At 42.4% G+C, this 25,505-nt stretch overlaps 3 long non-coding RNA genes across 5 annotated transcripts; 1 reads left to right on the top strand and 2 right to left on the bottom strand.

The window, feature by feature from the left end:
• Nucleotides 1–1,048: 1,048 nt before the first annotated feature.
• On the bottom strand, nucleotides 1,049–2,632 carry LOC147302581 (uncharacterized). Its single transcript, XR_015127374.1, has 3 exons — nucleotides 2,609–2,632; nucleotides 1,473–1,534; nucleotides 1,049–1,299 (listed from the first exon to the last, which is right to left on the bottom strand). It is a non-coding gene; the product is annotated as an uncharacterized LOC147302581 (long non-coding RNA).
• A 2,070-nt stretch (nucleotides 2,633–4,702) lies between these two features.
• On the bottom strand, nucleotides 4,703–6,261 carry LOC147302580 (uncharacterized). 2 transcript variants are annotated; one of them, XR_015127376.1, is made up of 3 exons: nucleotides 5,605–6,261; nucleotides 5,416–5,528; nucleotides 4,703–5,330 (listed from the first exon to the last, which is right to left on the bottom strand). It is a non-coding gene; the product is annotated as an uncharacterized LOC147302580 (long non-coding RNA). The 2 variants fall into 2 exon arrangements; XR_015127375.1 differs by having other exon boundaries at nucleotides 4,703–5,528.
• Nucleotides 6,262–19,564: 13,303 nt separating this feature from the next.
• On the top strand, nucleotides 19,565–23,063 carry LOC147302579 (uncharacterized). 2 transcript variants are annotated; one of them, XR_015127241.1, is made up of 6 exons: nucleotides 19,565–19,601; nucleotides 19,723–19,854; nucleotides 20,303–20,338; nucleotides 21,116–21,267; nucleotides 21,634–21,724; nucleotides 22,312–23,063. It is a non-coding gene; the product is annotated as an uncharacterized LOC147302579 (long non-coding RNA). The 2 variants fall into 2 exon arrangements; XR_015127240.1 differs by lacking the exon at nucleotides 19,565–19,601 and having other exon boundaries at nucleotides 19,608–19,854.
• Nucleotides 23,064–25,505: the final 2,442 nt, after the last annotated feature.

Below are 25,505 nucleotides of genomic sequence, written 5' to 3'. Positions count from 1 at the left end.
TATAGATATAGATATATATAGATATAGAGATATATATATATATACAAAAAACTTGAATCTTACAGTGTTTATTTATCGGATAAAATAAGTTAAATGTCACCGTTATTATTGTCCAGCCGGAAACAGGCCAGGGGTGTCCAAATTCAGAGTCTGCGTCCACCTGAGGACCCGGCCTTCGTGGTCTAAGTGGGCTGGGTCCTCCAAAAGCCGGGCAGACCGGAAATGAGCAACTGTGAAATTGGACGGTCTAGCCTTCAGAATTATGTCACGAGGTCTCTCGGTGGAGTGAAACTCAGGTGTCTGCTCCTTGCTATCTAAAATATAACCGGACGCTGGCGTAAATTTTTGACCATCTCACACTTCTGTTTAATCAGTTTTCTGTTTGACGTTTATTCAGCTGTGTGAAAACCCCGGAGGAATCCTCCCGAGGGATTAATAAAGTTTTATTTAATCTAGTCTAATCTAATAACTTTAATCTCAGCCAAACCGATTTACTCACGAACAAATAAAACCCAATAACAAAAACATGTTTCAGTTATTTAAGTGACTTATATATCATGTTTAACCTGAGTAGCGAAAGACCGCGGGGGTTTGAAAACGATGTTCCAGGAGTTTGCTGTTCTCCCCGGCTCAGATATTTGAAGTTTACACAGCTATATTGTCGCCTGAAAATATGTTAAAAGTTTATTTTGTGACCCAGAAAGAGTAATAAGAGTAAAATTAAAACTAAGTAGCTGCAGTAGTAGTATCCATTGTTGGAAACTGGAATTGGCTGGGCCAATCTGGGATATGGTTTTTCAATTTTGTTGTCCGGGTGGAAAATCGGGAGAAATTGGGGAGAATGGTGGCTCCGGGAGACTTTTGGTAGCGGCACTGAAATTCGGAATTCTCCCGGAAAAATCGGGAGGGTTGGCATGTATGCATGTGAATCAACATTGCGGTTATTGTTGACAGCAGGCCTAAAATTTTATGATATTGGATCATGAAACTGTCCTCAGATATTAAATGTAAATGATTTGTTGCTGCCACAGGATTAGTCTTTCCTGCTTTGGTTTTGATGGAGCTGATGGTCTGTAGGAACAATGATATTCTCCTCAGAGAGGTGCAGCATAAAACAGGACTTTCCTGCATTAAAAGACATCCAGCGTAGTGTTCTTACTCTACCTAAATGGATCTGTTACATTAGTAATATATGGGAGTTGTATTTAAGTCCTTTCCACATGAGGACACTTACCTTATTTTGTGCTTTACTGATGAGTGGTTGGTTAATCTGCAGTGGTTGAGGTATGTGTCGGTCGTCTGGAAGAGAAGGTGAGAAGACGTCTTTAATGAATGTAATGCTCTGAAGGTGTCAGTGATTACTGTGAATTCATAGTAAAACTGGATTTCAATGAAAAGTTTATTTAAATTTGAGCATAAATCCATAAATTTGGTGTGTATAAATATACATAATATAAATAAAACATTCTTACCAATTGAGGAGTGAAGACTTGATGAGCAGAGATCACGTCTGGTGCAGCTCAGACACGCAGTTCTGTCACACAAGCAGAAGAACTGACACTTGGCTCTGGAGGCTTCAGTTTTTATACATTTTAAGTAGCTCCAAAAATAATCAAGACCTACGTCACTAGTGCACCAATTGTAACACACTTCTCTTTTTGTGGTTCAGAAAAACATTGCAAATATGAGGAGAAATGACCACAATAGCATGCAGATGTGCTTTGTTATTCACAGCTGAGTCCTGCAAGCAGTTCCTGTGGCCAAACTATTGACAATGTCTTTAAATTATTTTTCTTTACATAAATAAACTGAGTGCACCTAAGAATTGCAGGCAATTGCTTTTCAGATTTACATTTCAAATAAGGATCCAAATGCAGACACAACAGAGAAAAGGGAAGAAAAAGGTATTTAATTAAAACAAAAGTCAAGGCTCAACACAGGCATGAGAAAAACTAAATATTCCAAAATTAAATAAGGACATGAAAAACACACAATGGACTGGAGATACAACTTCATATGGCATAAATTTCTTATTGAAAACTAATTTTAAAAGACTCCTAAAATGTAAAATAAAGACACTAAAATCATCAAATAAGAACCTCCAGCAGGTTAAGTCTCAAACACAACTGAAGATGAACACACCAGACCCCCAGGGGCTCTTACTGTTACAGTCCACCCTTTTTGTTCAGTTCAGGAAATCCTGTATTATCCAGTTCTGTATTTCATAGCATTACCAGGCCACTTTCCCTGTAAGAATCCATTATCTCTCTTTACTCCCAGCCAGTTGTCTGTCAGAGGAGCACAGGTGCCATCTCTTACACTTTGTAAGTGATAGTTGGACACAAAAGAAACCTTTGATAATAACCAAACATAATATCTGTGTACTAATAAGCAAACACAATGATCTTTCTTTTACTTTTTACACATGAACACAAACCTGACGAAACAAAGCAAAGATGAAAACCAGCCCAAAGTGACTTTAAAGCGATTGCCACAGTGATTCTACCATAGAAACCTGTACAGGTAGAAACAGAGGCTGCAGTCTGACTGCCCATAACTGTCTTTCCTTAGGGATTATTAAACTATTCTGATTCTGACTGATTGTTACCTGTTGAGGGTCAGGGTCTGGCTGGTTGGTCGGAGTCAGCATGCACTCAGCTGTATCATCACTCTTCTTTGTTAGCTCTTTACGTTAGCATGTTGTCTGTGCTGTTGGTTTGATTTTGTTTTGTCTGTCTGCCTGACATGCAGATTACCGAAGATCATTTCTTAAGCAACAATTAACAACATCATTGTAACAGTAACGTAATTAGCAAATTTAATACAGGATTGAGTTAGATTACTGCATTATTAAAAAATGTAATGAGATTACAGTAACAGTTTGTAACACATTCCTTGTGCTCAGAACATCTTTAACATGAGTTTTCAGGGGACAAAGACACAAACAAAACAAACATATGACACACAAATAGTCAGGTCTGTTTTTTACAGATGCAGAGCAACACTAACATCTGCATTCACTTCTACTCAGTGAGCAATACACATATTATTAAAGTTATATGAAATTATGAACTTCTTTACCTTTTGTGACACTAATTCTGTCAGAAAACAGTGGAACAGTTAGATCAACAATTTAATTCTGAAATCCTAATCTTTGAAAAGCAACACTGTTAAATCATTGAAAAGATTTAATTGTGCATGTCAATACAAATGTGACCTAGGGGTTTGACTGTCTGGTTATAGCTACATGGGTTTCTTTTAGCTTGCAGGGCCCTGTTTCAGGAAGCCGGTTTAGAAAACTCAGAGTGAAAAACGATACTCAGGGTTGAGTAACCCCGAACTGTCCAACTCGGAATATTCGGTTTCAGAAAGGCTGATAACAATTAGTTCAATCAACGCGGAGTTGCTTTAACCCCAAGTAAAGCGCGCGCACGAGGATACATAAAGCCCTGATAAGCGGAGCACAGAGTAAGCGAGTCACCATGGAGACGGAGGGAAAGAAGGCGCGGTCAATGTATTTTACAGCGCTTGAGGCCGAAATTCTGATGGCAGCATATGCCGATAACATGCAAATGTTGCGGAAAAAAAGTAACACAGCCTCAGGTGCCAAAGGAAGGGAGCATGCATGGCAAAACAAAGCCGACAGAGTCAATGCGTGAGTGTTAATGTAAACATTGATCGAGGGATTTCCACCCATTTAACACGTTATTTTATCATATGTTATTTTATTTGTTATTATATACATTTTATTTTGTGATGTGATGTGAGCGCAGGTGCAACCCAACAGGCCCCAAACGTGCCTGGCAGCAAGTAAAAATGAAATATAAAAATATAGTCCAAACAGGTAAGGTGTAATTGTATTATGAGCCATAGTGCTTGGTCTGTTTGTCCCATGTAAATCAATTGCAGTTAGAGGCTACATTAATTTTCTTTCTGTAAGCACTTATTGAAATTATCTGAGCACATTACAAGTACATATTTGCTTACTCTGTATGCTCAAATGTGACCCCGTTATAGCCAACAGAAAAAAAGCGGAGGCCCGAAAAACAGGTGGGGGTCCTCCACCACCACCACTCACAGAGGCTGAGCAGTTGGCCCTCAGCCAAAACAGTGGGCGCCCTGTGGCCGAAGGCATCTCTGCGGGGACATCCTCTGAGTCAATAACCCCGCAAGACACAAGTGCCTACATAGGGGGTAAATTCAAAATAATACATGATGTGCATACATCCTTTCTTCACAGTCACCTTTGCAGTGCTACTCATTCATTTGATAAACTCTTTACCATAATGGATTATTTTGTAGTGAAGTTATTTTCCTACTGATTTTGCCTTGCCTCAGTCTTGGTTGTCTTTGAGAGCATAATGACAATGAAGTGTAAGGTGATTGGTATGTTTGTTAATTGCCATTTGGTCCCTTGTAAGTTATAAGTGACCTGTATAAACCTCATATTCTATCAGTTGATGGTGGTGGTGTACTGCATCTGGTGCAGCCTCCTGTTGAGCCAGACCAACATGCAGTTGTGAGTAATACTCCACAGATTATATGAGTTTACAGTAGAACAGCAATGTTGTTTATTTCTTTACTGCAGGAAAATAATGAAGAAACATTGACAGCTGTTACAGAGGAGGAAGCAACAGAGACACTTTATGAGGTTTACATCTTTTAATACTTTGTGTACAGGAAATACAGGCGACCAATAAAGCCAGTTGAACAAAAAATCTGTTTATTCTTCTTTCAACATGTTGAGGTGATGGGTCAAAAGAAATGATTGTGACATATGGTGTCTCTGACTGCTCTTCCATCTTGTATGTCCGTGGGAGGGTCAGGATGTTCATGGTTTGGATCACTGCTGATGTTTGGTTCAGAAGGACAGTGTTCTCCTCTAATTGTGGCAATGTTGTGAAGAATCACACATGCCACAATAATGTCACATGCCCTTTCTGGGGTGACCCTGAGTCTTTGCAGGCACTGGAACCGGGCCTTAAGCATTCCGATAGTCATTTCAATTCTGGCTCTTGTCCTGCAATTAGCCAGATTATATCGCTGCTGTGGGCCCGGTTCAGGGTCAGGGTAAGGGGTAAGCAAATAGGGTAAACATGGATACCCCCTATCACCAAGCAAGTAGCCAGTGAACTCTCCTAAGACAGAAGGATACACTTCAGTTCAAATGTCCCTGAAGCAATTGGTCTTTATATATTTTACAGTATTCTCAACTCACCATGTCCAAATTTTGTGCTCAGTGTACATTCACGGAATATTTGTGAGTCATGGACAGAGCCTGGCCACTTGGCTTCCACATTTGTGATAATGTTGGCAGCATCACATATGATCTTCACAGTGCAGAGAACACAAATTAGCATCCATTACTATAATGAAATAATTTGTTAGTTTGAAATGCTACAGGGAACTATGTACCTGCACATTAATGCTGTGGAAGGATTTCCTGTTCACATAGTCTCCTTCATTTACTGAAGGAGCAATGATTGGAATGTGAGTGCCATCTATACAGCCAATCACGCCTGGGAACCCTGAAAATAAATGTAGAATTTAAGTAGTAGTCCAGGTATCACCACATCATACATTACGTTTTGGTCATCCTGATACCTGCAATTTTGTGGAATCCCTCTTTGATAAATCTTGTGGGTCTGTGACCGGGGAACACCACAGACGAGTACAGGAGACGTTTCAGTGCAACTGTAACATTCCTGACTGCCCGACAGACGGTAGCCTTGGAAACGTGCTCAGCGTCACCAATATTATACAGAAAGCTCCCGTTTGCAAAAAACCGAAGTGCAATACAAATAATATGTAATGAACTGAGAGAATGTCCGCGATGTGTCACATGCGTAATATATGGCCTGAGGATGTTATTCAAATAAATTGTAGATTGTGCTGAAAAACGGTAACGTTCACACAGAAAATCATCAGGAAATGATAAAATGTCCGAACGCGCTCTGATCACTCTCTCCCGGCGGAGAGCTCTGCGGAGAATTTGGGCTTCACGATCTACTGGCTCTTCAAGGAAGGGACACGCCATGTCCGACACTTCCTACTGTCAGGTTTCCGACAAAGGGGCGGAGACAGTCAGGGTTAGTTGTAGTAAACCTGCTAGGGGGCAGGTTAGCTTCACGGCGTGTGTCGTCATAGTGACTCACTCAGGCTTCAGCTGAACTCGCTTTGTGAAACCGAAAACCCAGAGTTTTCGTTAACTCAGGGTATACTTACTCAGTTTTTCCACTAAACCGGCTTCCTGAAACAGGGCCCAGGTCTTTCACAGAAGAACAAAAAACACCCCTGAAGGCTCAAGATTTCTGATGGTCAGTGCAACCTCACACACTAAGTTCGTCTTACCATCAGATTTCAAACAATTGAAACACAGTAAGTTATTGTTTTGTATGTGTCATGATGATAGATTCATTTACGGGTATCACAATGCTCATATCTGAAAGTAAACTGTGATATATATGTTGCACACTTGGACAAATGACACTTCCAGGCATGCATGAGTTCAGAATCGTTCTCTTTACTTGCTCATTTGCAACTGCAAATACAAAACACAAGCACTTCAGTTCAGCGTAGCTGCACTCTGCAGGCTATCTGTGCAGTAGAACACACAGGACCCCAAAGCTGCCCGATTCAGTGCCTGCGTGAGCGCCACCCGTGGGAATCATCATTGATCAGAATATCCTAGCTGGATTGCCAGTTATCACAGTATGTGTCAGAAATAGTAATAAAGAACTGAACGCATAACATAACAATGATAAGAATGCATGAAATTATGGAGGTGGGGGGGGGGAGGGGCAATATCTATTACAATACTTCCATTACATGAGTCCCACACTCTCCCCTCCAAAAATGAATGTCATCCTGACATTAGAGATTTCCCAGAATACACGTCTTCAACAGAAGGTTACAGCAGTAGCTTCACTGGGAGTCAGCCTCTAAAGATACTTTCTGTCCGGTAACAGTCTTTGGCATGACATACATCTCCCCCTTCATGTCATGTACCAGCAACAGACACTACTGGCCAGGCAATGTGTAAAGTCTCTCCGCCTCTCAGCCGTGCTCTGTATCAGACTGAAGGTGTAGACCTATCACTCTACCATGTAACCTTTTACACAGACACACATTTACTGCTGTATATCTCACATACAAGCCAGTATCTCTCTTTGTGTAGCTAGTCTGGTTCTGGTACTCCCTGTTTAACTCATGTGTACTATTAAACTAATACATGCAGTTGTTGCTCTGTCAAATTTGCTCTTTTTAACATTTGCTACTGTGAACACTTCCCTTTCTGTTTAAACTGTCACCACAGTAAACTCAACATGTGACAATGAACTTAGTTTTTTTTTTTCTTAGCTGTGGACATCATTTGTGTCTGTTTATGACTGATGGCTGACCTAAGGTGTCATATGTGAGTGTCTTGGGTGGATTTCTGCATCGAAAAGGATACTTTCTTATGGGAACTGGCTGTGAGTTGGCCTCTCCCTTGTCTTCCTCATCAGATGACGACACCTGTTCTTGATTTCTTCTGTTCTCCTCCCCAGACAGCTCACTTCGCCCTGCCTCCTCCTCTGCACTTGACTCCAGTCCACCTTTTCCACCCTCGTCTAGGCACTCGCTGCTGACACCACCACTTGACAGTTCTCCGTTAGCTTCTTCTGGCTGGAACTCCTCTGCCTCTGCCCGCAGCTGACTCCTGATCTGGGTGGGTGATTCCGCAGCTTGTGTGGTGATAATTCCCCAGTCACCCTCATCCTCTGAACCGCTGTCGTGGTCACTCTCCTGCTGCTTTTCTTGGGTCTTTCCTTTTCTTTGTTGTTTGGCATCCTCCTTCCCATTCTTGTTTTTCTCCAGCTTCTCCTCCTGAACGGGGAGAAAGTCACAGGGCAGTAGGAGGTTCCTGTACAGAACTCTCACTTTCCCTGGTCCTCTCTCTGGCTGTACGGCATAGACAGGGCTATCTTTGTGCTTTCTTTCTAACACAACATGTACTCGCTCCTCCCAGTAAGACCGTAGCTTTCCGGGCCCACCCCGGTCTCTGAAGTTCTGTACTAGCACTCGACATCCCGGTTGCAGTTCCACTCCATGAGCCTTTCAATCGTACTGCCTTTTCGCTCTGTTCCTCTCTTTCTGAGCTGTTTCTGATGCCAATCTGTATGCCTCTTGCATCCTACTTCTCCACTTACGGACATAATCACCGTGAGAAGTACTCTGGTCACCTGGAACCAGGCCAAACATGATGTCCACTGGTAGGCGGGGGTTTCTGCCATAGAGAAGATAATATGGGGCATATCCTGTTGCTTCACTGCGTGTGCAGTTATACGCATGCACAACTTTGCTCAAGGAGTTTTTCCAGTCTGCCTTGGCTTCCTCTGCCAGGCTCCTCAACATGGAAAGGAGTGTCCGATTAAATCTCTCCGCCTGACCGTTCCCCGCTGCATGGTAAGGTGTTGTGCGTGACCCCTGGATTCCACAGTACCTTTCCAGGGTGGCAAACAGCTGGTTCTCGAACCCCCTTCCCTGATCATGGAGTAACTGGGCAGGGAATCCATATTTGAGCACAAAATCTCCAAAGATCTTTTCTGCTGCTGTTCTTGCTGACTTGTTGGTGCATGCATATGCCTGTGCAAACCGGGTGAAATGATCCATCACGACTAGAATGTACTCATATCCTCCTTTACAACTCTCCAGATGCAGGAAGTCTATTGAGACCATCTCAAAAGGGTATGTGGTGACAATGTTGACCAGCGGTGCTCTGGTTGGTTTGCCTGGACATTTCCGTTTCAAGCAACTGCACACCTTAGTCACATAATGTTCCACATGTCTTTGCATATGTGGCTAATAGAATCGATCACGGACCAAGGCGAGTGTCCGCTCCACTCCGAGATGTCCCATTTCCTCATGGAGCTCCTTGTACACCAGCTGATGGAATTTTGTGGGTAACACTAGCTGAGCTCGAGCAGCTGATTTCCTGTACAGGATGTCGTCTTTGTCGAGATACAGCTTACTCTTTTCCCGGCTTAGAACTGAAGTGTCTTCACCCCTGTCTCTTCCTCTCCAAGGAGGCCATTGTCCTGTCATAACACATTCTCGCACCCTGCCAATGACTGGATCATCCTCCTGTGCTTTCTTTAGTGTCTCTTTGGAGATCTGTGTCACTGGGGCCATTACTCGTTCATGCTCTACATCAGCACATGCTGTGGTTATGGTAACCGGACACATCCATGGCTCATGTTCATGGAATTTCAGCTGAAGTGCCTGTGTCGCAGGTGTGATTATCTCTGGTTTCATTTCCTGCGAGCATGTGCGCATGTAGTCCTCCATGTCTAGTGGCATCCGTGATAAACCATCAGCATCGCCATTAGCCCTTCCCGGCCGATACTTGATTGAGAAGTTAAAATCGGCTAGCTCAGCAACCCACCGGTGTGTTGTAGCATTTAGCTTCGCTGTAGTCAGGACGTAGGTCAACGGATTGTTATCTGTATACACTGTGAAAGAAGGTGCGTAGTACAGATACTCCCGAAACCTCTCACAGATTGCCCACTTCATTGCTAGAAACTCTAGCTTTCCAGAGTGGAGGTGGTAGTTGGTTTCTGGAGCTGTTAGAGTTCTCGACCCATACCCAATGACAACCAGTTGGCCCTGCTGTCTCTGGTACAGGACTGCACCAAGCCCTTCTTGAGAGGCATCGCAGTGCAGCACAAATGGCCTTTCGAAGTCAGGGTATGCTAGGAGTGTTGGACTCAGCAGGTGTTCTATAAGTTGGCATAGCACTGCCTGGTGTTGTTCCGTCCATGTGATTGGCTGGCTTGAGTGGAGTTGGTCTGATTTTTTCCACTGTCCTTTGTGCCTTATTACCGTTGATCTTCTGTCAGTAATCACTTGAATCTTTCTGGTCGATAGCAGCTGGTATAGTGGCTTGGCAGTGCGTGAGAAGTTTGGAATGTAGGGGCGGTAGTATGACAGGAAACCTAGCATTTTCCTTAGGTCTCCCACAGTCTGAGGTTTGCGGTTTTTTAGTGCTTGCACTGGTGCCAATTCAGCAGGGTCCATGCAGTAGCCATCTTTGGATACAATCTTTCCCAAGAATTTCACCTTGTCTTTGAACACTTCACACTTTTTGGGGGTTAGCTTCACCCCGTGCTCTTGATAGCGGCGCAGGACCTCCCTCAGATCACGCAGGTGGTCCTCAAATGATCTGCTGTGGACCAAATTGTCATCCAGATATGGCTGAGATATTTCATCCCTCAAGCCTGCAAGGCACTCTTCCATACTGCGCTCGAACTCTGCTGGAGCCGAGGACAAACCAAAGGGAATCCTTACCCACTCATATAAGCCCCAAGATGTGATAAAGGCTGTGAGGGGTCTGCTACTCTCCTCCAGGAAACCCTGGTGGTACGCCTTGCCCTGGTCCAACACTGAGAACCATGCACTCCCAGTCAGGCTGTTTAACATGTTTTGAACACGAGGGATGGGGTGACCGTCAGGAATGGATTTCCGGTTTAACTCACGGTAATCCACGCAGAGACGCAGACTTCCATCCTTCTTGCGCACGCAGACGATGGGTGATGAGTAGGGGGATCGGGATTTCTGAATCCATCCTCTATTCAACAGGTCCTCCAAATACTCCTTCACCTCCTTGTGCAGTGGCTTGGGGACTGAGATGTATGTGCATCTTACTGGGGTTGTGTCATTTAATCTGATCTTTAACTTCAGGGAGGGGATGCATCCCACATCGCTCTCATCTTTTGAAAATGCAGCACACTCTTCACACAGGACTTTTCTCACCTGCTCCTGCTGATCTGGGGTCAGGTGATCAACTGACACAGGTGGGTCCCATAAATCTTGGCTGCAACTGCCCACCTCTTCATACTCCCCTTTGTGCTGTTCTGGGGCGCTGACGGTGCTCCCTGTGTTTTCACTAGCACACGTCAACTTGCCCATGTTTTCAGCACTTACTGGTCTTACGTCTACTGGGTAAATAGCCTTCACTTGCTATAGTTGTCCCAACACTACATGAGGGAGGAGGGTGATGTCCTGGCTGCCACCATTCGTGACTGGAATAACCACCCTGGACCGGGTTCCCCTCTGCAGGCCAATGACAGTTTCATTCAGGTTAACCCCCTCTGGTAGTTTTGAAATGTCCTCTGGTTTGAAAAGAACCTCCTGTGTCAGGGGGAGGGGACCTGTCCTCACACTGCACTTAACCTCCCTGCTTTGTCCAGCTGGAATCACTATCTTTTGTCTCCCGACTTTCACCACACCCTCCTCGTCATTTTTGTAGCAGCGCTGCACGATGTTAATTAGCACTTCCGCTTTCTTACAATCAATTGAGAAGGCTTCCTTTACCACCGCAGGTGTAACGTCTGGATGCTGCTCCATTCCATCCTTTACAAAATGTTCAATCACATTATAGCCAATGATAGGTGGCTCTGCTACTCCTGGTTCTTTTGAAACAAGCACAGGGACAACTAACTCTGGCTGTGGATCTCTAGTCGACCCCAGTCTAAATTTTAGCTCAACCCAACCTGCGAAGGGTATGGGTGTTTGGTTCGCTGCTTTGCCCACCAGAGCCTCATCCTCACCTAGGAGTTCACTTGTGCTTCTCAGTTGGATATGTGGAAAGCAGGACTTCCTCCAGTTCTCATTAATGATAGTCACCTGTGAACCTGTATCCCACAATGCTTGTGTTTCTACACCTTCAAAGAAACAATCCACCATACACTTCTTCCCGATCAGGGCTCTCAGCTTAGCCTGACAGCGTAGTGAGAGATGACTGGCATACGTGGCACCCACAGTCTCTTTAGCCTTGCCACTCTGCTCTAATTCTGCCTCCAGCTGTCTTATTCGATTCCAAAGCAGTTCATGCAACTTGTCGTCTGCTTCAGCATGGATGGGAATTAATGATTTGGGAGGGGCAATGGTCTGGATTCCCACTTGAGTGCCCTCCGATCTTTCTGTTGCCCCCTTCGCCCTCTACAGCCTCTGGAGGCTGGCCACAGCTCCTGGCATGCCTTACATCCCCTCCTCCCACTGGTTCTTAGTGGGCGAGTGGGGCCATGAGGGGTGGTGATGCTCCTCCTTAATTCAGCCATCTCCTCTCTCAGCAGCCTGACCGCTTCATGCAGCTCTGACTCTCGGGAAGCAGCTACAACAGGTGTTCTGCGGTTCTTGGGTTTCACCACTTCAGCTGATTGCTCTTGAGTCCTAGTTTCGCCTACACCCAGACCCAATTGACTGGTTGGCCTTTCCGTCTGGAGTTCATTTACTTTTACAGATTTGCTGCCTGTAGTTTTCTTTTGCTTCAATTGCCTTTCTGATTCAACACTAGCTGCTTCATTCATCTTATCAATGAGGGTTTCATCTGATAAGGACTGATAAGGAATGGGAAGGAGAGCTACAGGCAGAAGATGGAGAACCAGCTTCAACAAAACAACGTTGGTGAAGTCTGGAGAGGCCTCAGAACCATCTCGGGCCACAAACAGCAGAACTCTCTGCCTGGGAGGGATGTGAGATGGGCAAATGAACTGAATCATTTCTTCAACAGATTTGACTCAGCCATGAGGCAGTCTGCAACATCGGCTGCAGACTCACCCACCCCCACTGCTGCTGTTCCACCTCAGACACTTCACACCTCCTCTATTCACCCTGCTCACTCCCCCCCACCCCCAACAACAGCATCCAATACACACTCAACACAAGGCTCCAGCCTGTCTCTCTCAACCACCCAGGTTAGGAGGGAACTGAGGAGGATTAATGGCAAGAAGGCAGCGGGTCCAGATGGCATCAGCTCGAGGGTCGTCAGGTCCTGCGCGGACCAACTGTGTGGGGTGATGGAGCACCTCTTCAACCTGAGCCTGAGGTTGGGAAGAGTCCCACAGCTCTGGAAAACCTCCTGTGTTGTACCAGTGCCAAAGACTTCACGCCCCAAGGACCTCAACAGCTACAGGCCGGTGGCTCTGACATCCCACCTGATGAAGACCCTGGAGCGGTTGGTCCTGGCTCAGCTTCGGCGCCTAATAAGCTCATCACTGGACCCACTTCAGTTTGCCTACCAGCCCGGCATTGGAGCGGATGATGCCGTCATTCACCTCCTACATCGTTCCCTCGCTCACCTGGAGACCGCTGGAAGCACTGTGAGAATCATGTTCTTTGATTTCTCCAGTGCCTTCAACACCATTCTTCCCTCGGTTCTAAAGGACAAGCTGGTGAACTCTGGAGTGGACCATCACCTCACTACCTGGATCCTGGACTACCTCACCGACCGACCACAGTATGTGAGGACTCAGGGCTGTGTGTCGGACAGGGTCGTCTGCAGTACGGGGGCCCCACAGGGAACGGTTCTGGCTCCGTTCCTCTTCACCATCTACACTGCAGACTTCTCCCACAATTCCACCCAGTGCTTCCTGCAGAAGTTCTCTGATGACTCTGCAATAGTCGGCCTCATCACTGATGGGGACGACAAGGAGTACAGAGGTCTGACCCAAGACTTTGTGGACTGGTGCCAGCTGAACTACCTCCAGATCAACGCCAGTAAAACCAAGGAACTGGTGGTAGACTTCCGCAGGCACAAGCATTCTCCACTGCAACCACTGAACATCCAAGGTATGGACATTGAGGCTGTGGACAGCTACAGGTACCTTGGTGTTCATCTGAACAATAGACTGGACTGGACTCATAACTCAGACGCCCTCTACAGGAAAGGGCAGAGCAGGCTGTACCTGCTGCGGAGACTCAGGTCATTTGGAGTGGAGGGCCCACTCCTGAAGACCTTCTATGACTCTGTTGTGGCTTCTGCTATCTTTTATGGCGTGGTCTGCTGGGGCGGCAGCATCTCTGCTGGGGACAGGAAGAGACTGAACAGGGTGATCCGAAGGGCCAGCTCTGTTCTAGGATGCCCTCTGGACCCAGTGGAGGTGGTGAGTGACAGGAGAACGGCGGCTAAGCTGTCATCCCTGATGGACAACATCTCCCACCCCATGCAGCAGACTGTGACAGCACTGAGCAGCTCCTTCAGTGGGAGACTGCGGCACCCACGGTGTGGGACGGAGAGATTTCGCAGGTCTTTCCTCCCCACTGCTGTCAGACTCCATAATAAAGACTTTAACTGATCAAGCACACACATCCATACATATGCAATAATACTAAGTGCAATAATCCTTTCTGTCATCGTTGTATTTTTACTCAGTTGTATATAGTATTTGTATTTGTATTCTATTTTTATCTTATTGTATATTTATTTTATTTTATTCTACTGTATATAGTATTTTATTTTATTCTATTCTGTACAGTTGTGTACTGTATTTATTCTTATTGTATTCTAATTTTTGCCTCATAACTTTTGCACTGTCCACTTCCTGCTGTGACAAAACAAATTTCCCACGTGTGGGACTAATAAAGGTTATCTTATCTTATCTTATCTTATCTGTCACCCGAGGGTCATCCAGATAGGGCTTGAGCTGAAACTTGATAGGGTCACTCAGTAGCCCAGTACTAACCGACCTCAAGAATTTCTTCTGGATGAGCTCAGGGCTGTATTGTTCATCGGACCCCGTGTCTTCCGATGCGAGCAGCAGCCTCTCTTTTAACTCAATTGCTCTGAAGAGGAAGTTTTGGGGAGACTCACGGCTGTCTTGTGTGACGTTCACTAGCCTGTGATACAAATCTGTGGTGCTATCTTCTTTAAAATGCCCCTTTAATATGGCCTTCAATTGGGGGAGGGTGAGGTCACGTTTTATCTCAAGCATGTCTCTAAGACTCAAACCTGGGCTGACAGACTTCACCACAGCCTCTATAACCTCCGCTTCACTGTGTCCTTTGTTCAGACCTCTGTCAATCTGATGCATCAGGTTGGTGTATGAGAGTCTGTCCTTTTGGCCCTTCTCCCCAATTTGACCACAGATCTTGAATTCCCTCCTTATTGAAGGAAATTGCCGTCCCGGGTTTCCTCCGTGGCGTGAGCGATAAGCAGAGTTTTGTCCTTTCCTTATAAGATTCCTAATTATTTAAAGTAACACTCAGGTATGCCGTTCAGCTGGGTTAGTTACGATATCGGGAGCAGTTAGGAGAACAAAGTGATACAGAAACTGTTCAGATTGCTTTCCCAGAATCAACTCAAAGGTTTATTTGATACACAGCAGTTTATATAGAGAAAAAAAGGTTCGTGTGTCAGCTTTCCCAGTTCAAACCGGTACAGACTAAATAAGGAAACATCTTCCTGCCTTCTGAGCAAAGTATCCCTTGTGTAGTTTATCAGTTCAGCTATAATTTATGATCATCCCAGCAAAATACACTCCTAGACATAAAATACAGAGTTCTTTCATTAGTGAATTCTGAAACAAACCACCTAGCCTTTAACGAGCCTTTTCCAGGAGATAAAGAAAAAGGGAGGATGGGAGTAAGGAAGTGGTCTCATCTCTGTGGTGTTTTCGACCTTGGGGTACCAGCTTGTGAGTCCTACACATTAATTCTTGGGTCACAGAGAAAGAGAAAAACAACTAGTAGATGGACCTTATTGAGTAACAGTTTTCCTGTATAAAACAATATCCTGTAAATGCTTACCGTGGTATCAAAATATCATAACACTTATCGTCACTTCCGAAAGGCGGTTGGCTGCAACAGGAAACACATTTTGTGGGGTGGTTGGCTGACTTGGTGGTGTCCTCTCCACCCTTTCACTCAGCCTCCTAATTTCTTCCTGCAGTGCTTCGCTGTTTCTCTGGAGCTGTGCGTATCTCTCTGCTAAATCAACTTCTTCCCTTGTTTCCTGGGTTCCCTGTGGCGAGCTCGTTGTATTTGATCCACTTTCTGTGTTTCTGGAGCTCCCTATCGCTGGGTCGACACTTTCTAACATTTTCTTTAGATAGCAGAGTGCAACATCCTGCTCTTCATCATTAATAACCTTGTCCATAGATTCTGTAATTAATTTTATTAACACTCGTCTTGTTGTGACATTTCCACTAGGGATTTTAGCTTCAGCACATACCCCTTTGAGTTGGTCGAGTTGTAGGTTCCAGAGTGTCTGGGACACAGTCTCTGCCAGCTCCTCGAGGTCCATCGTGGTTGCTGTAGCCACGCCCCTTCCTTATTTTCATCACGCTGGACACGGCATTAATAATCCCAGCGGTGCCTCCAATATTTGTTGCACACTTGGACAAATGACACTTCCAGGCGTGCATGAGTTCAGAATCGTTCTCTTTACTTGGTCATTTGCAAATGCAAATACAAAACACAAGCACTTCAGTTCAGCGTAGCTGCACTCTGCAGGCTATCTGTGCAGTAGAACACACAGGACCCCTTTTACACATAACTACTGAACACGTGTTAACAAAGTACTCATTTACTCAGTATTTTCCTACCAATGTTCATATTACAATATTCTGCACACTCGTATGCTCCTCCAACTAGTATTGTTGCGCATGGAGACTACCCTCTCGATCCCCTTATTAATCATTTGCGATGTGACATCCCGTTTAACACCAGTTCAGGTACATCATGTAAATCACAAACTCCGACATTAGCGTTGTGTTCCATTAATGACAGTACCTTACTCTAATACATTTCTCATACGTCAACATCATTCTGTTTATCAACACATAACTTGTGCTCACCTGCAAATACAAAACACAAGCACTTCAGTTCAGCGTAGCTGCACTCTGCAGGCTATCTGTGCAGTAGAACACACAGGACCCCAAAGCTGCCCGATTCAGTGCCTGCGTGAGCGCCACCCGTGGGAATCATCATTGATCAGAATATCCTAGCTGGATTGCCAGTTATCACAGTATGTGTCAGAAATAGTAATAAAGAACTGAACGCATAACATAACAATGATAAGAATGCATGAAATTATGGAGAGGGGGGGGGGGGGGGCAATATCTATTACAATACTTCCATCTGTGCCATCCCATTACATGAGTCCCACATATATCCTCAACTAAGGTTACTACTAAATGAAGGATCTGTCACGGAGCAGTCGTAGTGTGCTGTGGAGCAGGCAGGATGGAGGACCCACACACAGGACTCGTAACCAAGAGGTTAACTTAAAGTGCAGTTTATTTACTGGGATGACTCATCAGAGAAATAAACATTACTGAAACACAACCAAAATCATGAACATGAAACTAGACTGGACACTGGAACCTAAACATAGAGAACCCATGGGTTCTCTATGTTTAGGTTGTTTGTTTGTATGTTTAGGAACAGGACTAAGAGCATGAACAACTGCCAAACACAGCACCAGGAGGACATGAACATCAACAACCCAACACAGAGCAGGGAAAACACAGGGCTTAAATACACACTGGGATAACGAGGGCATGAGACACAGAAGGGGAGCACAGCTGGGAGTAATCTGACATGACGAGAGCAAGGGAAGCAAAACTCAATACACTGACATAAGACAACGACTTTCAAAGTAAAACAGGAAACAAAACAGACGCCGACATAATTTAGGGATACAGCAACCATAGAACACAGAACAGAAATAAAAAAGACTAGAAAAGATAAGTGATGACAAAAATTCAATAATGATACAAAACTGAAAACACTGGGTCACCAACCCAGGACCGTGACAGGATCGCCCCAAAATGACTAAATATATAAAGGCACTTTCCAGAAGAAGAAATTAAAAAGATTTTATTTATTGTACAACCAATATCTGCACAGGAATTACAAATTCTGCAGACATATTACCTTCTTACTGAACCTGAATAACTCTCACGCAGACGTGTCTACTGCTTATCTTTGTTCAAACATGATGTTTTATCTTCTCTTCAAATCACATTAGGCATCTTTAGGGCACCAGTTTGACCACTGAAGAACAAACATGCTTTATCTTACATGAAAAAGTCTGTATTATGCCTGTGTCATTGTACCACAAAGACAATGATTGCAACACTGTGCTTGCAAAATAGAAGAAATAAGACGACCAGCAAATACATAAAAGATGGTAAAAGTGATCCCTGTTTAGTTTCTTGTCTGCTATCAGTGTTGGGGAGTAACAGAATACATATACCAGAGTTACGTATTTAAAATACAAAATATGAGTAACTGTATTCCGTTACAGTTACAGTTTAAAAACTGTAACGGACTGTGAGCTCAGGAGTCGCTGACAGTCCCCTCTGAGGCCTTCCCAAAATTGCAGCCTAAATTCATGCTCAAGCCATCTGCCATTATCTACAAGAAATGCTGTCAAACCTAAAATGAGGATGTGGTCTCTGTCAGAATTAATAATTTAAGATTGTCATTTGTGCTAAGATATATACAACCATTTCTTCTATGTGTCCTAATATGGTTGTCATTGTGCAGAAAGAGCTCGATCAGCTTTAATTCCATTACTTGCGTGTGTGCTGATTAAAATAAAAATGTACCTTTGTGCAGACAGGAAGCAGCCTCGACGCAATAATTTCCCATTGTAGCTTTAGAAACCAGACTGTTCTGTTCTATTAAAGTGCAAGACTTCACACCTTTAAATGTTCAATAATGTACAAATAAACAATTACAGTCAGTGAGTTAGGTCTGATACATGTAGTCAATCTAATGAATCAATATTAAATATAAAAAGTACAGAACTGAAAATAAAATGAACATGTAATGGTAAATGAACTGGTTCTCATATAAAACTTTTCTACTCTCTACAACTTGCCTCATTCACCCAAGTACTTTTCTCTATGCTTTTCTCTGTAAGCGCTTCGAGCCTGTACTTTTTTGCTTTAACTTGAGTAATGAAGTTGAATCAGTACTTTAACTTTCACTGGAGTATTTTTTAACAGTAGTATTTGTTCTTCTACTTAAGTACAGAATGTCTGTTCTTTTACCAACTCTGGCTGTCTCTCAGTCTCGGAACACCCACTTGTTGTCCAGCGGTGTCCTGGGAATATGGGAACTAGACAGACTGGGGAAACAATGGGAGGAGACACAAAGATGGAAACAGTTAAGGGACACGAGACATGGAGGCAGAGAGCGAGAGAGAAGGAACAAGAGACAGAGGGACAGACAGAGAGAGCAAGAGACATGAAGGTGGAAGAGAGGGAAGAGAAAGAGGCAAGACGGACTGGGGAACATACATGAATGCACACGACAGACAGAGGGGACATGGAATGAAACACAAGGAGGGGAATATGTAAAAAGAAAAATTAGACATGACAAACACAGAGAGGCAGCGAGGTACACAGATGATGAAGACACAAAGAGAACCTAATAGACAGTGTTGGGAAGGTTACTTTTAAAATGTATTCCACTACAGATTACAGAATACATGCCCCAAAATGTATTTTGTAACATATTCCAAATACGTTACTCAATGAGAGTAACGTATTCTGAATACTTTGGATTACTTAATATATTATCATGCTTTTTACAACTACATGAATGTACTATTGCTGTGTGACTTATTACTATTACTGAAGGTTACTCTCCATACCAATACCAACTAGATTTTTAAATCTTAATAAAAATTGAGTAACAGTAGGTGGACATTAGGTAAAGCTGCACTTTTTGCAGCGATCTCGTATAGAAAACTATTCCGCGCGTATATATAAAAGAGGTCCGCGGCTCCAAACAGCACTGAAAAAAAGGGACTGGCCATCTCTTGGATTTATGTAAGCATCTTGCATGCATTTAACACAATTGCCTCATGTTTTAAAGTTAAATGTAACTATATAGTGTAAAAACTACATGATATGCAGAAAGGGTGTATTAAATTGTTCATATCATGTTCAGGTGAAGTAAGTCAATAAGATAGCAACGTTAAATCTCGTGAAACCACGCGTGATTTCATCTCGCGGGCTTTGGATCGTGGTTTAAAAAAGGCATCCATCTCAGTCAAGTCGAGCAGCCAACTCTACGTTTTTGGTATGTCTTGATTTTTTGAATTCATTTTTACCATATTTCAGCCAAATGTAGTTAAACGTCTAGAGTGTCGCCATGTAACATGCTAAAAAAGAGCCGTTAGCTTATTTGCTGTTTTATCTGTTTTCAAAGAATTGGCGCTTTTTCATTTGAATTTGTCTTTGGCACAAGAGCCGTAATATCACATTAAACCTAATTACGAGGCACTCATAACATAATTTGGTTTTCTGTGTGAATAGATTTGTCAACTGACTCTTCAGTTACATTGTGTATTTACTGCACCGTGGTGTTAGTGAGATTTTGGACATTGAACAGCTTTAGCTAATATCATCAGCGGCATTATGCTAGCTTACATCCCTACCCCTCCTGCCCTCACCTGCTGTCCTTTTGTTTTTGTTTTTGTTTTTTTTGCTGCACATTGAGAGACCACATCTATTCTGCATTTCACCAGGAGTCAGCTGATGGATTGTGGGTTCAAGGTGTTATGGTAAGAAAGTATATTCTATTTTCGTTTCTGTAACTTAATTAGGTTTTTTATAATTATTAGGTGCATGCATACTCACCCTATTAATACAACTGAGAGATCCAAAATAGAATAGAATAGAATAGAATTCAACTTTATTGTCATTGCACATGCACAGGTACAGGGCAACGAAATGCAGTTTGCATCCATCCAGAAGTGCTTTAGTGATATAGATATATTACAATATATATTAGCAATAATATAGATATGTGAGTATATTACAGAAATGGGTCTATTATGGTATGTTATAATGTACACGGTATGAAGTATGTTGTGAATATTCTATAACTATAAGTATGTACAGGCTGTAGTGAGTACAAGCTATGTACAGGATATGAACAGGATATAAATATGAAAAACTATACAGAATATGAAATAAATAACTTTACAGAATCTGGGATATACAGCTATACAGAAATGGGAACTATGCAAGTTGTAAACAGTTGTAGGATTAAAGATTATCGAATGTACAGAATGATTATTTACACAAAATCTGCCATAGGTTTAACTTATACCTGTATGTATTGCCAGAAAGGTGATTACTGGACTCGCATTAATGCACACTTGAACTGAAATGAGGTTGTAACTTGTGGGTTGTTGGGTTGCAAATCAGAAACAAACATCTTTGGATTTTTTTTAATCCCATAAGATCTGGAAACACAGTTTTTATTCAACAAAACATTACTGATTAACCAAGCACAGTGCCTGCTGTTATTTCAAAATAATTTTATGTCATTTCAGATAAAATGCAGCATTCCAGTGCATCCCAACCATGCCTTTACAGTCAAGGTTTCTGACGGAGCTGAGTTTTTCTCTGACAGTCTGCTGAAAGTGTTTGCAAAGTGATCGGGGAACAGGGCACAAAGCTAAAGGATGTAGCTGCCATAATGACAGTAAGAACTTTAAAATTCTTTAACTACAAAGTGTATATGTATTGCATTAGGTCAGTAAAAGATTTTTATGCTACATCCATTGAAACAGTCAACTATTACCTGTGAGTAATGATTCCACTAAAAGGATGCCATAATTTTCGTCATGCATTTACTGGCCCACTGAGAAAAAATTATCTTTTTTTAAAAATAAATGTTCTGGAAACTATATATCCATAAAGTTGATGTCAAACAGGAACTTTTGATATTGCTTTGTAGATGCTGGTGTTGCATGTTGACTGGTTTAAAAAGTCAAGAGTTTTTGTCTGGGATCATTTTCTTCTGTGCTACTGAAAAGTTCACAAATCTCTGTTTTCTTTGTTATAATAGTCAAGGATGACATTAATGCTCGGAGTCCCTCATCAAAGTGCTCCGCATCTGTGTGAAAGACAATTGCAACATCTTGGTGCAGGAGTTCATGGTGAGTGTTTTATGAGTAGATTGTGGCTTTGCAACATTTAAAAATGCATTTAGTTATCCACTTGATCCTCATTGGACTGGTTAGGACCAGTAGTCCTCTTTAATAATTTGAAGTTCACATGAGGCCTGGTAGTGAACTCGGCCGCCGGCCCTTGAGGCCCCATCCCCACCCCTGTATTAGGGGTCACATCAGTGTGAAAAAAACTTTAAATTTGTCATTCTAATGAACAAAGGAAAATCCCACCAATATTTATATTAGCTTTTGTTTGAAAAAATGACCAACAGCTAACCAAATTGTGGGGCTGAAAGTCTAAATTCTAACATCTTCTGAGTGACATAACCTGGATTTCTGATGGGCCGGTGTCTTTCTAACAAAAACTAATGTAAAGCATTTGAAATTATTATGTTTTTCACCCTCTCTTAGAAACTCTGTTAGACCATGAATGGCAGCATGGCAGGCCACTCTTTGGCTATAGCTATTTACTATGTTGCTTGCATTGGTTTAAATTACTCTAACATTAGAACTGGTAGATTCAAAAGAGATGAGTTTAAAAAGGAATCTTAAAGAAATGTTTTGTGTTTAACCAGGACTTGACTGAGGCCACTGCACAGATTGAGAAAACCACAATGAACATCTGTCTCCAGAGGATGCGGCAGGCAATGACTTTTCTGATGTTGTTCTTCAAGATCTGGATAACGTGACCTTTGCAGTAGCCATGCTGTTTGGACCTTTTTTATTCCTTCAACATGAGTTACCCATCACAACTCTGCTACACTTTTGAGGTGATTCAATGGGTGGTAATGGAGTTGGATGCAACTCAGCTCTCAAGAAAAGCTCACAACTAAGACAAAACTGCTCCTGCAACGAAGCTCACTGTTATGCATGTGAGGTGACCAGCTCTAGGTGAGAGGACATTTAAATCTCACACTTGTTCTGCTGCATTTTTGAAGCTCAATTCCAGGAACGGATCGCAGGGTTCATTTTTATATACTCTGCAACTGCCATGAGGACGAGCCGTTTTTTGTTGTTGTTTGTTTTTCCTTTTGCTCTGTACAAGTTCTGTTTGTCTGTTTGGCAGCATTTTTAAATTTCTCTTTGTATTTTTTCTTTCTTTTACTAGTGAAGAGATGTAGCGTGAACAGTTATACAGTCTAAATATCCCATATGGGCCGTGTGAAATGGTATTTTCAGTTTCATTCAGTTGAAGTAAAGAACGTTGAATATTTCTAAGTGTGCTGTTTTGAACCAAGATGTCACAGTATGATCAGTGCTGTAATTTTTGACAGTCACTGTATCAATGTTATTTTTGCGTCTCTTGAATAAAGGTTTTGACCTGCAAGTGCTAATTTCTTTAGTTATTGGGGTAAAATGGGTAGTGTTAATAGGAAGGTGTTTGCCAATTCAGTAACCTAATTTAATGTTAATGGAAACTAACATTACCTCAAATTGTTTAGTCATAATTGTTGTTTAACTGAATCTTGACGTTAGAGGCCTTAAATAGAATGTTTTGATTTGTTCTTTCCCAACATTTTTCAAAAGAAACAGTCCAATTTCTTTGCTGTGATTGATTCCAGAGAACACGGAAGAACTGACATTATTTAACTGTTGATTTATATAGATTCAGTAGAGGAGTAATGTCAGTTTAATTCTTTACCTACTGTCAATGCAGTGAAATTAGACATTTTGTTTTGAAAGGTTACTGGTGGATGCCAGCAACCATCTTGGAAGAGAACAATACAATCTGTTATAAGGCCTCCATTTGAAAATTGTGTATTTGATACTAGAATATAATAGCAAAATGTAATTTGAAGATAACATGTAGTATTTAAGTGACCAAGTAGTATTGGGTAAAAGTTATTGAATCGTGTTGGGATAACGTGAGAAAATTGTGAAGGATTAAAATATTCCAAGAGCTCAAATTACTTCATCAAAACATGTTTAAGTCACATTTTATCAACACAAATTGCACAAGTTTATTGAACATGAATAAATTGTGTTAATTTAACTCAATTGTTTAAGTTGCTGCCAAAGCAAAACATCTGTGTGCAACAAATGTCCACCATTGAATTAAGTAAATCCAACAACATATTTTTTTCAGTGAGTAGTAAAGGGACCTCTGACTAATACGTCGGTTTCTGTGTCGGGCTCGTAGCTGAAAACTAGCTTTGCTTTGTTGTCTGGGTCAAGTTTGCTAGCGAGAGACAGAGAGAGGCGTTGAAAAGCTGAGGCTACATTCTTTAGGGCTATGCCTGTAACACTTTGCCTATTGCCTTCATATTAAATCATTTTTTGAATAATAATTGTTAGGTTTATATTGTTGATTGTCATTTATGCTTAGAAATATGCACTCATATGTGCTTAGAATCTTATAATCGATTGCATATTGATAGTATGTCTGATCCTTAGCAGTCTGCAAAGACCCTGTGTGCCTCCCAGAGCACTCTGGCATACACACACATCTTAAGGTCATGAGAGAGGTCGTGCCTTCTCTTACTGATTTGTGGTCTAGGAGGACACCTACTCTGTATCTGTTTAATAAGTATAAGAGCCCTTTGTTTAGAAGGACCGCTGGACGCCTGGCACCAGCTTTAAGGAGTCTTCACTGGATCACATCTTGACCACACACACACACACACGCACACATACCTACACGACACACAAACAAGGTACTCTTTGTTTACATGTATACACCTATGTAAGACGTCATATGTTAATGATTCTTATGCATAGTCATATAACCGCAATAAAGAGCAGTGTTACGAGGGAGCAGACGAGAGTGGCTGGGGTTCGAGCGTCAGGAACAGCGCTCGTCACAGTTCTCTCCCTCGTGCACGAGATCAAACAAAGAGCTCTGGTTGGTGTTCAATGCTTTCTGCTGTTGTAGTATAATTGTCTCGTTACAGCGGTGGGTCTGTGCTAGACAGAGCCATCAATAATTTTAAAAAAGTTTTCTATGGGCAGAAATCTGTGCCATCAGAAACTGAATTTGAATAAATTCAATTTGAATTTGAATTGCTCAGATTGAATCTGAATTGTAACTTGAATAAATGCTTTTGAAAACTGAATTTGAATTAGTCTAATTTGAAATTGAATTTTAAGGCTCCAGGTCCAGACAGCTTTCCTGCAGAATTCTACAAAGAATTCTGGTCGATTCTAGCACCAGTTTTCTACAGAACGTTGTTGGAAATCAAAGAAAAGGGCAGACTTCCATCAAATATGAATTCTGCAAACATTAATCTCCTGCTAAAACCAGGCAAAGACCCTGTATATCCCTCAAGCTATCGTCCAATATCCCTTATAAATGTAGACCTTAAAATAATCTGCAAAGCTCTCTCAAAGAGACTGGAGAAAATAACCCCCCTGTTAATTCATCCTGACCAAACTGGTTTCATAAAAGGTAGGCACTCATCAACAAATACACGTAGATTACTTAATTTGATAGACTACTCATACAGTAAAAACCTAGAAACTACAATATTCTCTTTAGATGCAGAAAAAGCATTTGACAGAGTTAACTGGAAATTTCTATTTGCAACTTTACACAAATTTGGTTTTGGATCCTCTTTCATAAACTGGTTAAAAATATTATATAATTCCCCAACAGCTTGTGTTAGAACAAATGACCAGACATCCTCCAGCTTCTGTCTCTTGAGGGGCACCAGGCAGGGATGCCCACTCTCCCCTTCACTGTTTGCAATTTTTATTGAACCACTAGCAGCAGCAATTAGACAGAATTCAGTAATTAAAGGGCATAAAATGCAAGAACGTGGAACATAAAATC

The sequence above is a fragment of the Aulonocara sp. 'chitande type north' Nkhata Bay genome, linkage group LG23 (assembly GCF_057382095.1).
Source record: "Aulonocara sp. 'chitande type north' Nkhata Bay isolate Kocher_YH1m ecotype deep benthic linkage group LG23, A_spYH_male_GT1.1, whole genome shotgun sequence".
NCBI lineage: Eukaryota > Metazoa > Chordata > Actinopteri > Cichliformes > Cichlidae > Aulonocara > Aulonocara sp. 'chitande type north' Nkhata Bay.
Note: the sequence above shows the minus strand (reverse complement) of the source record. Positions and strands in the feature narration are given on the sequence as shown.